Source organism: Lepidochelys kempii, chromosome 6, assembly GCF_965140265.1.
Source record: "Lepidochelys kempii isolate rLepKem1 chromosome 6, rLepKem1.hap2, whole genome shotgun sequence".
Classification (NCBI taxonomy): domain Eukaryota; kingdom Metazoa; phylum Chordata; order Testudines; family Cheloniidae; genus Lepidochelys; species Lepidochelys kempii.
This window is the reverse complement of record NC_133261.1, coordinates 104,405,546-104,418,883: the sequence shown is the minus strand read 5'-3', so window position 1 is coordinate 104,418,883 and position 13,338 is coordinate 104,405,546. Positions and strand designations below refer to the sequence as shown.

Below are 13,338 nucleotides of genomic sequence, written 5' to 3'. Positions count from 1 at the left end.
GGAGGGGGGTTGGGGCCTGGGCTCTGAGGGGAGTTTGGGTGCAGGAGGAGGCTGGGGGCAGGGGGTTGGGGCGTAGGAGGGGTATTGGGGTGCTGGATTCAGGGGGCGTTCACCTCCGGCAGCGCCCCGCAAGCAGCAACCTATCCTGGTTGCTCCTAGGTAGAGGCGCTAGGAGCTTCCTTAATTCTGTGGCATGTCCTGTCCTACGGTGTCATCAGTGTTTTGCCTGCATGTAAAAAAATTGTCTCTTAAAGGTTTTGTTCCTTTTTGGCAAGCAATATTTCTCAAATTTAGTCAGTATTTTACTTAACTTTATGCTTTCATCTTCTTCAAACTTAAAGTTGTTATAAATATCCAATGCTTCCTCCCCAACAACATGCAAAAAGATTGCTTATTTCACTTTGTCATTTTTCTCCTCTGCCTCTCTGGCTGCTGAATACAATTCAAATCTCGGTCAGAATTTTTTCCAGTTCTCTGCAACATTGCCTAACAATTGCAGACTGGATGGAGGTTGCAACACATCCCTTTTTGGCTTCCCCCCCCCTTTCTTAATCTAGTCAAGCTACAACTGTGCTCACCAAATATATGTAAAAGCCTCAGTGCCTGGTACGCCACATGCTTGTCTGGTGCCTCTTTTTGTCTCTGCTTTCAGTTGCAAACACAGGAGTTAACTTCAAAATGACTGCAGTTTCCTTGTCATGCAGCATTTCTGACACCATGTTACGATCTTGGGGTTCATTAAACAACAAACCAAATAAATGAGAAAGGAATAAAACTTTAATAAAACAAACTGGAGAGTTGCTGTGGTGAACTGCTGCACGCAGCCACGTGGTGTTCCCAACCCCTGCCTCCAAGGCACATCTCCTAATTCTTATATTCATAATGCTGTCCCTTATGAGGGAGCATCTCTAAATTTTATAACCTCCTCAAATCTATCTTTTATGGACATCTCCAGCATGGGGGTGGGGTAATCGCTTAGTAACTCAAGGGATCTCATCCGCAGAGCTGGTCAGAATTTTTCAAATTTTCAATATTTGGATGAAATTTTAACTAAAAAAAACAGGAAAACATTCAATGGAATTTTCTTGTTAAAAGATGGTTCCCATTTTTCAACCATCTCTAAAACTGGTTAAAAATATTTCACAATTTTGAAATTTCAATTTTTTGGGCGGGGGGGAGAAAAGGGTGAAAAATCAGAAGAGCTTGAGTCACCTGTAAACCCATCTGCTGCTCTGTCTGGGACTTGTTGATGCCAGAAAGTTACACCGTTTTTCCTACAGTAGAAACCCCTATTTTACAAACTAATTGGGGATTGAGGAATTAATGAAACTGAAAAGTAGGTATGGTGTATAAATTGCAGTATGATGCAATACATCACTTTCTTCTTATCCTTCAAACCAGTGCACTGAAGGCATCAGAATGTGATGTCGACGTATTCTTCGACCTCAGCCTTGGTTTTAAAAAGAGGATTATTTGGGAACTGCAGTCCAGAGTCAAATAGGTGTCGTCTGTGTGTACAGGATCACAATTGCATGTTTAACATCTATATATGCCTGGAATCATACCAACAGAACTTCTCTAGGCATACACATCCTTGATTTATCCAGGGACTTTGTTTAGAAGAGAAGCTTTTGATAATTTTGCTTGTTGATCTGTAACCTTAACCATTATGTTTGTCCTTCTTTTGAGCTTTATCAAAGAATGTTAAAATAGCCTGTGTCTCAACCTTTATCTGTCTTAGGGGTTTTTTTTTAAACTCTTTTTTGTATTTTCACTCTGTAGAATAAGTAAATAAATAATATAAAGACATTAACATGTAGAAAATCTAACAAGTAGTACAAGGTAAATTAAAAAGCCTGCTCAGAATTTCACAGTGAAACAGCTCTGTTGAAATCAGCGTGTCTGATCTCCAGGTGTTGTTTTTTGGTCTGCTTTCTCTCATACTCCCTTTTGGGTCTTGTGTAGTTTTTGGTTTTCATTTCAGTTTGTCCAAGGGCACTATTTTTAATAGCTTTCCAAGCTTAGTGAGTCCTTATGGGAAAATGATTATTTTTTCAGTTGGTAACAGTAAATCCGTTTGTATAGAGGATTCAAGGGAAGCTTACCCAGGCTGAAGTATAAGTAGCCTTTTCTTCATCTTAGAAAATCACTGGTCTTTTCAGGTTTCAGAGTAGCCGCCGTGTTAGTCTGTATCTGCAAAAAGAACAGGAGGACTTGTAGCACCTTAGAGACTAACCAATTTATTTGAGCATAAGCTTTCGTGAGCTACAGCTCACTTCATCGGATGCATTCAGATGACTGTTGTTGAGGTACTTCTGTTTTTTGGTTTAGTAGTATGGATTTTTTTTATTTTTATTATTATTTTTTTTTATTTTTACTGCATATTCCCATAGTGTAACATCCAAAGGGTATTGATCCAGGTCTTACTGGCTTCAGGGCACATAGTATTAAAACTATATAGGGCCATGCTGATTAGAGCTCTCTCCAGTAGAGCGAGTTTGTCTTACTCAGGAAAGGGAGGGGAATAAAGGGATTTTAAAACGTTACTGGAAAGCAGTAAACCTATAGAAAAATCTTACTGGACTGGAACTTGAAAACCATGAGTCTCTTCACAGCCTCATCGCTATTTTTTTGTGGGGACTCTTGAGCAAGTCACTTCCCCTCTTTGTGCATCTCTTTTCTCTGCCACCCTTTGTTGGTCCTGTCTATTTAGGTGGTGGGCTGTTTGAGGTAGGGACTGCCTCTTCCTATCAGTATGTACATTGCTTAAGAAAATGGGCACCTGGTCTGGGTTGGAGATTATCAGTGCAACTATAATACAAATAGTAATAATAGTGTAAAGTCAAGGGAAGACAGTAAAGCTGCAGAAAAATCCAGGTAAAAGATTAATCATGGTCATACACAGAAAAATGCATTGTTTTTAAAAACATGTAACTAATCAAAACAGGGACATTCTGAGTTAGGACTGCCTATTTCTTTACATGTGCAGCTTTATCCCTTCATATTGAATCCTACAGTATCTGACAGAAAAAATAACTGCTCTTGCAGTGCTTTGCATTTTCAAACGGTTATATAAACCTCACTATAGGCAATACCTATTTAACAGGTGCTTATAGGAACAACTAGCCCCAGAGAGGTTAAATGATTTGCCCACAGTCCCACAAAGTTGGGCAGCAGAGTACAAAGTAGAATGCAAGAGTTCCTGGCGCTCTCTCCTGTTTTCACTTCACTCAGATCATGTGGCCTTTCTAACATCACCTTCCCCACTGGTCTGAGATCCCTGTAATATTTAGGCAAATCAGAAGAATGCTGAGGAGAGGCCCACTTAATTCCTGGACAAACAATGAAATGCTGAGAATAGATGTCATACTCTGAAATCTGGATGTGTGAAAGAGATTTAAGCTTATGTCATAACTGTTTTTTGTCATAATGTTAGCACTGCATAAGCTTGTAAACCGTTTGGTTTATGGTGTTAAAAAATCCTTTTGTAGAAGTGCTTGAGGGCTGACATCTGAGAAATTAATGACTGTAGTAAGGTCTGTTGTGTAAAAGTGCTAATTATTTTGCCAATATAGTGTGAATTGCATAATTGGGAATAGGAAAAGTATTTTGAACGCATTTTGACATGTGAGGCAGAATTCCTGTAGTATTGTACTGTCATTGGAATGCATGTGCAGTACCCACTTCCCAAAGCTTAGGCACTGTAACTATTTAAAAAGAAATCCTCCCCCAGACCAGCAAAGCTTTACCACAGAATGGACTTCTACATTTAAAAAAATAAATCAGAACTGGGTAGGACGTTTTCTGGAAGTTACATAAGTGTAAAGTGTATTTAACTGAATCCTGGATTGATCTCATTTCTACAACATTAAATATAACTTGCAAACATCAGTGAAGCAATATATGTAAAAGGCTGATGCAATCACACATCTTTATTAAACAAACCAAACTGAAATCAGCAAGATACGTATATAGCAAAAGTGTATCTCAGAATCTCTTACTAAGGTCCTTGTCCTGTTGTCTCCTTGATCTAATTTAGGACCCTATCCTGCAAGATACCAAGGACCCTCTTTCAAGGAAATGAGCAACCCCAACTCCCACTGATTTGAGTGAGAGCTGTAGGCTCTCAGCACCTACAGAAAATCCTCAGCCTTTAGGCCCTGATCCAACAACTTCCTGTGCACAAGTGGATCTCTCCATGTGCAGCTGCAAGTTCAGTTCCTAAGATCATAAACTCCTTGTGGCAGGGCCCTGTGTGGTTTTTATTTTTGTGAAGTGCCTTGTGCAGCTATAATGTTATAGCGCTAACTATGATGCCCGGCTTCTGCTATTGAGTGGGGTTCAATCAATTCCAAGGCTGGCTGTATTTTAAAGAATCCTTATTGAGGTTACAGGGACAAACCATCCCAATGCGTAGAAAGAATAGTAAATATGGCAGGCGACTAGCTTGGCTTAACAGTGAAATCCTTGCTGATCTTAAACACAAAAAGGAGGCTTACAAGAAGTGGAAGATTGGACAAATGACCAGGGATGAGTATATAAATATTGCTCGGGCATGTAGGAATGGAATCAAATCACACCTGGAGTTGCAGCTAGCGAGGGATGTTAAGCGAAACAAGAAGGGTTTCTTCAGGTATGTTGGCAATAAGAAGAAAGCCAAGGAAAGCATGGGCCCCTTACTAAATGAGGGAGGCAACCTAGTGACAGAGGATGTGGAAAAAGCTAATGTACTTAATGCTTTTTTTGCCTCTGTCTTCACAAACAAGGTCAGCTCCCAGACTACTGCACTGGGCAGCGCAGCATGGGGAGGAGGTGGCCAGCCCTCTGTGGAGAAAGAGGTGGTTAGGGACTATTTAGAAAAACTGGACGTGCACAAGTCCATGGGGCCGGATGCGTTGCATCCGAGAGTGCTAAAGGAATTGGCGGCTGTGATTGCAGAGCCATTGGCCATTATCTTTGAAAACTCATGGCAATCGGGGGAAGTCCCGGAAGATTGGAAAAAGGCTAATGTAGTGCCCATCTTTAAAAAAGTGAAGAAGGATGATCCTGAGAACTACAGGCCGGTCAGCCTCACCTCAGTCCCTGGAAAAATCATGGAGCATGTCCTCAAGGAATCCATTCTGAAGCACTTAGAGGAGAGGAAAGTGATCAGGAACAGTCAGCATGGATTCACCAAGGGAAAGTCATGTCTGACTAATCTAATTGCCTTCTATGATGAGAGAGCTGGTTCTGTGGATGAAGGGAAAGCAGTGGACGTGTTATTCCTCGACTTTAGCAAAGCTTTTGACACAGTCTCCCACAGTATTCTTGTCAGCAAGTTAAAGAAATATGGGCTGGATGGATGCACTACAAGGTGGGTAGAAAGTTGGCTAGATTGTCGGGCTCAACGGGTAGTGATCAATGGCTCCATGTCTAGTTTGCAGCCGGTATCTAGCGGAGTGCCCCAAGGGTCGGTCCTGGGGTCGGTTTTGTTCAATATCTTCATTAATGATCTGGTGGATGGTGTGGATTGCACCCTCAGCAAGTTTGCAGATGACACTAAACTGGGAGGAGTGGTAGATACGCTGGAGGGCAGGGATAGGATACAGAGGGACCTAGACAAATTGGAGGATTGGGCCAAAAGAAATCGGATGTCCTTTTTCAACAAGGACAAGTGCAGAGTCCTGCACTTAGGACAGAAGAATCCAATGCACCGCTACAGACTGGGGACCGAATGGCTAGGCAGCAGTTCTGCAGAAATGGACCTAGGCGTCACCGTGGACGAAAAGCTGGATATGAGTCAACAGTGTGCCCTTGTTACCAAGAAGGCCAATGGCATTTTGGGGTGTATAGGTAGGGGCATCGCCAGCAGATCAAGGGACGTGATCGTTCCCCTCTATTCGACATTGGTGAGACCTCATCTGGAGTACTGCGTCCAGTTTTGGGCCCCACACTACAAGAAGGATATGGAGAAATTGGAGAGGGTCCAGCGAAGGGCAACAAAAATGATTAGGGATCTGGAACACATGAGTTATGAGGAGAGGCTGAGGGAACTGGGATTGTTTAGTCTACGGAAGAGAAGAATGAGGGGGGATTTGATAGCTGCTTTTAACTACCTGAAAGGTGGATCCAAAGAGAATGGATCTAGACTATTCTCAGTGATAGCAGATGACAGGACAAGGAGTAATGGTCTCAAGTTGCAGTGGGGGAGGTTTAGGTTGGATATTAGGAAAAACTTTTTTCACTAGGAGGGTGGTGACACACTGGAATGCGTTACCTAGGGAGGTGGTGGAATCCCCTTCCTTAGAAGTTTTTAAGGTCAGGCTTGACAAAGCCCTGGCTGGGATGATTTAGTTGGGATTGGTCCTGCTCTGGGTACGGGGTTGGACTATATGGCCTCCTGAGGTCCCTTCCAACTCTGTTATTCTATGATTCCATGATCCCCAGCAGTAGGACATGTGGCCAAGGTTTGAGGCTTTCTAAGCCACATTCAAACCTACAGTACATGTTTCCGGGGGAGAGAGCAGTTGCGCACACAGTAGTTTGGTTGGGATACTCAAAGGGTGCTAATGGAGTTTGGATTGTGAGAACTGGGCGCTTAACTCTCTTAGTCTCGTTTTATAATGCCAGCCTGTATTCTAACTTGAACTCTTACAAAGCCTTAATCACGGTAGGAGGCTGACTGGTCCTACGTGAGCAACAAAATGTACGGATCTCTAAAGGCAGGAGTATTATGGGCTCCAATTTGAATACAGCCCTTTATCCTTGTGGGGTTCTGATGTCCAGTAAGAACAGTACAGTATGCATGCTTAGATAAGTCAGTCACTGCCTTGAGCTGTCATTATAGTACTAGGAGTGTGTCATGAGAAACAAATGAAAGCATTCTCTATTTTACCTGTAGCTATTCTCATCCAGTTGATTAAATTCAAAGTAACATTTGTGGGCTGTATCTGAGAGTTCACCGCCTTTTGATGCGGAATGATGTTGTTGAAGAACGGTGACCTTTTGTTCCCCTCCTGTTTGTTTTTTCCCCTCCTTCCCAGGTTGGTATCTTTTGGAAGTTAGGTTGAGAAGAAGGTTTTTTAGGATCTTTTGAACTTATGATCTTCCCCCACCTGCCCCATCCCCCCATAAAAGGGAGGGGGAAGGAAAGGGGACAGGGAAGCGTCTGGAAATGCTGAAGTTAACTGGCATGGGAAAACAAGGCTACTGATCCAGTTTGCATTAATAGTTACGTTAATCATAGAAATTATTATAGAACAGACACTGGCAAGTAAGCTTAAAGACTTAAAGTTTTTGCATTTGTGAAGTTTTATAAAACCCAATTATAATACAAATATTTTAATGAAACTTTTTAAACAAAATTAATTGATCACATGGAGGTGGGAGGGGAGTATTTAAATCTGAATACCCTCCTGTAGTATTGTGAATCCATGACCAAAGTATTTGGCCTATGAGAACAAAAAAAGTGAAAATGACTCATCTAGTTTCACTGTCCAAACCTATGGAAGTGCAAAAAGCAAAAACTATGAAAAGTAAAGTAGATACTTAAAAATATTTTTTTAAGTCTCAGATGTTTCTCACACAGGTAATGAGCCTTTCTTTTGACTGTGTCTTAGCAATAATGAAACCGATTATTAAATGTTAACAAAAGTTACTTGTTCAGTCATCACTTGGCACATGCATTTGCAAAAGAACCTGCGCTGCCCTGCACCTAATTATGATCTATAAATGTTTGTAAAGCCTGAATGAATTCTATAGGAGCTGCTTAATTTTTTAAAGCAATAACAGATGGCTTGTTTTAAAATGTAAATACGCATACTTTACCCACCTTATAAATCTAGCCAGGGAGCTTTTTGTGATAGTGGACACAGGTCAGCTAACTTCTTGAAATGATTGCAGGGCTCCCTACCCATTGGATAGTATCTCCTAGGTTTTTGAATGTCCATTGGGAAATCAGAGGGTTTGGTGGATTCTTACATGTGCACTTTTGACCTGTTTCAGAAGTTACAAGTTGTCTGTGATGAGTTTGAATTTCTGGCAACAACTGAAGTTGCCATTGAGCCAGGAAAGAACGATGACATTTGGTTGTCTAAAGTTACCTCTCTCTAAGTGAGTGATGGCAGTAAACCTTTTTCTCTAAAGGTTAATGTGGGACTTCCTGTGGGACTACCTAGGTTTAGTGAATACCGTATCCTGTGGTGCTAGCTCTTCCACTTCTCAAACCCCACTTACAGTTAGACCTCAGCTGGTGTAAATTAAGGTATCTCTCTTTATACTGTCTTCGAATCTGAGACCTAGTCTTCTGTGCAAGCATGAGCTATACTGAGAGTTTGGATCTGATCCCACCACCTGATCTCTATAGGCTGTCGGTCCTTAGATAGTGTTTTTTAACATATCCTTCTTCAAGATTTTTTGTTGTTGCTTTGCCACAAGTCATTTAAGCAACTGTGGTTAAAATGTTTTCTGATTTCTTATTAGCCAGATCTCCTTGTTAGCCCGATCAATTTGAAGAGCAGTTAGAGTATGATTTCAAACCCTGATGTGCCTGAATGGTAGCTAAAAACTCCAGCAATCTTTTCCTCCCTCTGATCGATCAAGATTGAAAAACTTGAAGCCTCTTGTTAGTGCTAGAGAATTGAGATCCTGAAATCCTGCCACTGGACAGTCCGGTTCAAGCAAATCTCTGGGTGTACGGAGTGTGAGATCATCTTACAACTAAGTGTTGCCTTGGGATCTCTCTTCCACCCTGGCCCTTGCATCTTTCCCTGATTTTTCAGTGTTAATTTGAGAGGCCTGTGTGACAGCACTGGTATTTGCTGACTAATGACAGAAGAGAGGCTGTGTAAATTCAGTGCAGATAGCAATTCAAGCACTTTAAAACCTATTTAGTTAGAAGAGCCGTGCTGATCAACCGGGAACACATTTGTTCAGTGGAATGCTCCTTCCACACACACCACATTTCCCCCACACACACCCCTCGCTGCTTTTTCCACCTCATCAGCTAGTCTTTGGAAGTTCATGTTGGCTTTCAAGTTTGATCAGATCGGAAGGAACAGTCTCTCGGAAGAGGGGATCAGGAGATTAGCTCGGTTGGAAACTTGATGTCTAAATTTTCAGTACTGTGATTTGGCTTTTTTCTTTAGAATGACTCTCAACAGGAGTAAATTGGCTAAACTAAGTATGCTGTGGTTTTTAAAAATAACCCAGGGAGACACGTTTATGCAGTTCAAGATATGCATTTCCTAAAACAAAAAATAACTTTAATGCTGGGTAATTTCATATTGACTTCAGACTTTTGCATAACATAACAATCTTTTTCCTATAGGAAAACTGTTTGTTGAGAGAGTAAAATCCTACCTCTGGTAGAGTCAAATTTCTGGGGTTGGGTGGGGATGGATGGGAGGGGAAGTATGGGAGGGGTGCCAATATATAGTCTAGTTTTTTTCAATCTAGATTCTGTGATCTTTTAAGCTTTAATTTTTTTAATATATGAAATTTTTAGTAGAGCAAGAGGCTAAACACTTAGCTAGCTGATATGACCACAGAGCTGCCAGTCAGTTTCCAAAACTGTGTGTGTTTATTTTCAAAATTGTAACTCTTCTGATGTATTTATCAAATCATAAAATCTCTAGCTGATGTCTCTAGTATGGCTCTGGCTAGTGGCTGGATAAGATAATGTGACAGTTCCGTTTTCTGTCATTTGGCTCCCTATAATCTTCTTCCCTAGTGTGGACGCTTCTAGCGCAGAATAACAATGCCCTTTAATGCAAGGCTTTCCTGTTTGGAAAATTCCCTATTTTCCAAGTCCTTGCAATCATCCAGCAAATGAATTTTAAAAAAATATCTCTGGTAAATTAAAAGTAATATTCAAGTATTTGTAGACAGATGATTTAAGTTTTATTCCATTGTCCATCTGACGCCTTTCACTAGCATTATGTTTTAGATCAGATTGGAAGAAATAATCTCCTTCTAGATTGTGATTTTTTTTTTCCTGGAAGAAACTAGCTCTCGTTCCCTGGCACATGTAGACTCAGAACCATTGGCACCATCTGGGTTTATAGCTCCTGCTCTAATTGAAAGAGCAGGATTCAGACCAGGCTTCATACCAGAAGCTATTTGAGTGCATCAGGTTTTTTTCTCCCGAGCCACCTCCACTATTTTAGCGCCACCAGCTACAAAACAAAAGAAGTTTGATTTAAAGCAGGTTAGAACATGAACCTTTGGAGCCAAGTTTTCAAATGACCTTGAAATTTGTGCACATAAGATCTACTTTCATATGAACCTACAGGCAGTTGTATATGCCAGTCAGATGAGACTTAACACAGACGAAGACAGGTGTCATCTATGTTAACAGGTGCATGTACAATCTGGCAAGGGCAAAATTAGAGGCTATGTCTGGAAATGTGTTCCTGAGTAGGAGTTGCAATGAGGATTGATGACAGAACATTAACATATGTTATAGCATCAGAGGAAGCACATCGTAATTTTAAGTGAGGCAAGTAATTTTGTTTTTCTTTTTAAGCAGCCTGCTTCTCGGCAGGAATCACACTGCACTGTCACGCCTTCCCCACCTCTGCTCATCACTTTGAAAATTCAGGGATTAAAACAGTCCCTAGTCAGAGCCAACGCTTGGCAGAGCTGCTGGAGTTCTACTTTGGCCAGGATATATGCATCATCATCTTTGAACATGAGGAATTTTTCTTTTCTAAAGCCGGTTTGGAAGGATTCACAGCAACCTCCAAGTAATCCTCATTCTGAATGAATACCTCAGGAGCAGCCCATTGATGAATTCTGATTACTTTCCTACCACAGGAAAGGAATGTGATCTCTTATTTAACTCAGTGGATATGGATAGATATAAACTAGCTTTTAATCTTGGCTATAAATGTGATACATTTTTTGCCTCTGTAAATTAAGTGAATGTCTGCAAGGAATGGTTTTTAACTAGTTTTCTGGCCATTTTGTTGGCCTTTTGTGTTTCCAGTAACTTGATGCTAGTTATAAACTTGTGCTTTCTTCTATGAGAAATATGTATAAGGATGCTATTTGCTAGTTTTTTCTTAAAATGTGACCTGCCTTTACGAATGAAATCAATTTTTGCACTACTTTATCATCTTCCATCTGAGCATTTTGGAGCATTTCAGATGGTAATCATTTTAGTTTTACAACCTCCCTACAAGGTAGATAATACTCTCATTTTACAGATGAGGAAACTGAGACAGAGTGTGTAATCAGCTTGTCCAGTGTCATGTGGGAAGCTTAAAGAAGAGCTGTGACTTTGTTTCCAATCTTGTATTGTAATTACAAGACCATCCTGTTGACCTTGTAAAGTATTAATTACTGCAGGAGTCCCTATAGATCTTACAGACCCTGCATAATGCTCTGCAGGGTTGGAGCACCTGAACTCCTGAGAGCAGTCACATTCTACACAACATTCTACTAGCTAGTCACTTTCCTCTCTCACACACCGTAGGCAGAGATTTTGATTAAAATATTTGATTTAGAGTATTTACAAACAACGGGATGGAACACAAAACTTCCCATCAGTGTGGCATATACTAAGTATAAGTGTGCACACGTGTGTCCTATGTTTAGTGTGAACTTCGTAGTTACTTCGCAGTTTTAAGGAAAGCTAGTAACTGACAAAGAAATCCAAATGGTAGGGCTGTGTTTTTGGGGGGTTTTTTTTATGTTTTTGGAATATTTGTCTAAATTCACTCTCCCTTTTCCCACCCTGGTGCAGTGGAGTTTTCAAGGTTACCTTTCAAGTAAACGGTATTAAGCTAGGCATTAAAATCTAAAGCAGTTAAGGATTTTCCAATTTTGCATGATTATCATAAAGCAATATATATGACATTATTTTTTTAAAAGTGATGCCTTCAGGTTACATTTCATGGATGCTGCTTGCAAATTAATTAAGGAAATAAAATGATCATCAAGAAGGATTTGTAGCTTTCTTTATAAAGGACTCCAAACTCTTCAGAAGATCAATATTCAGAGCGAAGTTGTGGTAAATTTTCTAGGTTTTATTCACAAGACTTGCATAAGTCATTGTTCTTAAATTTCGCTGGCTGCAGTTTAACCTGGAGATCCAGACAGCTTTATGTAACACAAAGTAGGAAGTCTGGAAAATTGCGGCAGAATTTGATGCTTTTGAAAACAGATACAAAGACTAAAAGTAAAAAATCCAAATAGCTTTCTCATCCAACCAAGTGAGTTGTTGTGAAATGAGCACTGTCTTAAATATAATGTTGTGACTTATAACAAATGAAAATATCTATGTCCAGTCTAATTTCCTCATCTGTGTCCATCCTTTTGTTATCTCAAGTTGATTTCTGGAAAATATCTCATTAGAGGTGGGTTTTAAGGATTCTGGGGCATTGTGTTCTGTGTAATAAACAGGAAGAGGAGCTAGCAAGGGAGAGTTATTTTGTTCAGACTTAGATCTCTAACAGTGTTGCCGGTGAACAAAAGATAACTGCACAATTAGTGGACACAGGTTTGAAATGTTTTATTTTTCATAGTGCTCTGTGTGAATGTTCATCCATACAAGAAGTAGCTTTTCATACAGAAAACAAATCTCTGATCCTGGTCTTAAAACAGAAGTACAAAGCACATGCAGGAGAAGTTTTCTTTATGCAGGAAGAGTTTTAGGTATATTATATTATTACATTATACATTATTACATTATACATATTATTAATACATTATATTATTATGTATTGAAAACTACATACGCATAATGGCCAGCTGACAGATATTTGCAAAGGATTCCTGTAGGCTTACGAACAGGTGTTGGAAACAGGATGTTCTTATTTCAATAACAAACTAATTGTCCTTTTGGCAGAAAAATTCTACTATGTATATATGTATATATATTCAGAATATGTGATCAGTTCCTCATCAGCTGCCCTGAAGGCTCTTACAACCCTCACTTGTCATCAGTATGGCTTACCTTTCTCACCAGCCTAACACCATCCCCCCCCTTTTTTTTAATTTAAGATATTTGTCTGTTTCCACAGCTGGAGACCATGTCAGAATTAGCCTTCTCCAGATGCCTTCAGAAGATTCTCAGTGTCCTTGGCTCATTCTCCCCAGAGCTACCTTTTATAGCAATGGGGTAGGCTTCTTCCCCAAATGTTACCACCTTCAACTTTCATTTGCATTTAGATTCAATCCAAGCATCCTAAGAGATTCAGCCCCCTGGTTTCCAGTAACATAGCTACAATAATTTCTGCAGATTTGCTGATAAAGAAATCACCCCTGTATATTGATTTTATCTATTTCCTCAGATGTTTTATGATCTAAATCACTAAGGGTGAGGTGTGAAAGGGTCATAATCATCCTTTTCCCTTT

At 40.2% G+C, this 13,338-nt stretch overlaps 1 protein-coding gene and 1 long non-coding RNA gene across 6 annotated transcripts in view; one reads left to right on the top strand and one right to left on the bottom strand.

Moving 5' to 3' along the window:
* ITPK1 (inositol-tetrakisphosphate 1-kinase) overlaps positions 1-13,338 on the top strand; it is a 256,126-nt gene that overhangs the window by 162,863 nt on the left and 79,925 nt on the right. The window lies entirely within an intron of this gene.
* LOC140913331 (uncharacterized) overlaps positions 1-13,338 on the bottom strand; it is a 49,167-nt gene that overhangs the window by 16,387 nt on the left and 19,442 nt on the right. Inside the window, exon 2 of the long non-coding RNA XR_012159542.1 lies at positions 2,106-2,193. This is a non-coding gene — a long non-coding RNA (uncharacterized lncRNA). The remainder of the gene's footprint in view (positions 1-2,105; positions 2,194-13,338) is intronic.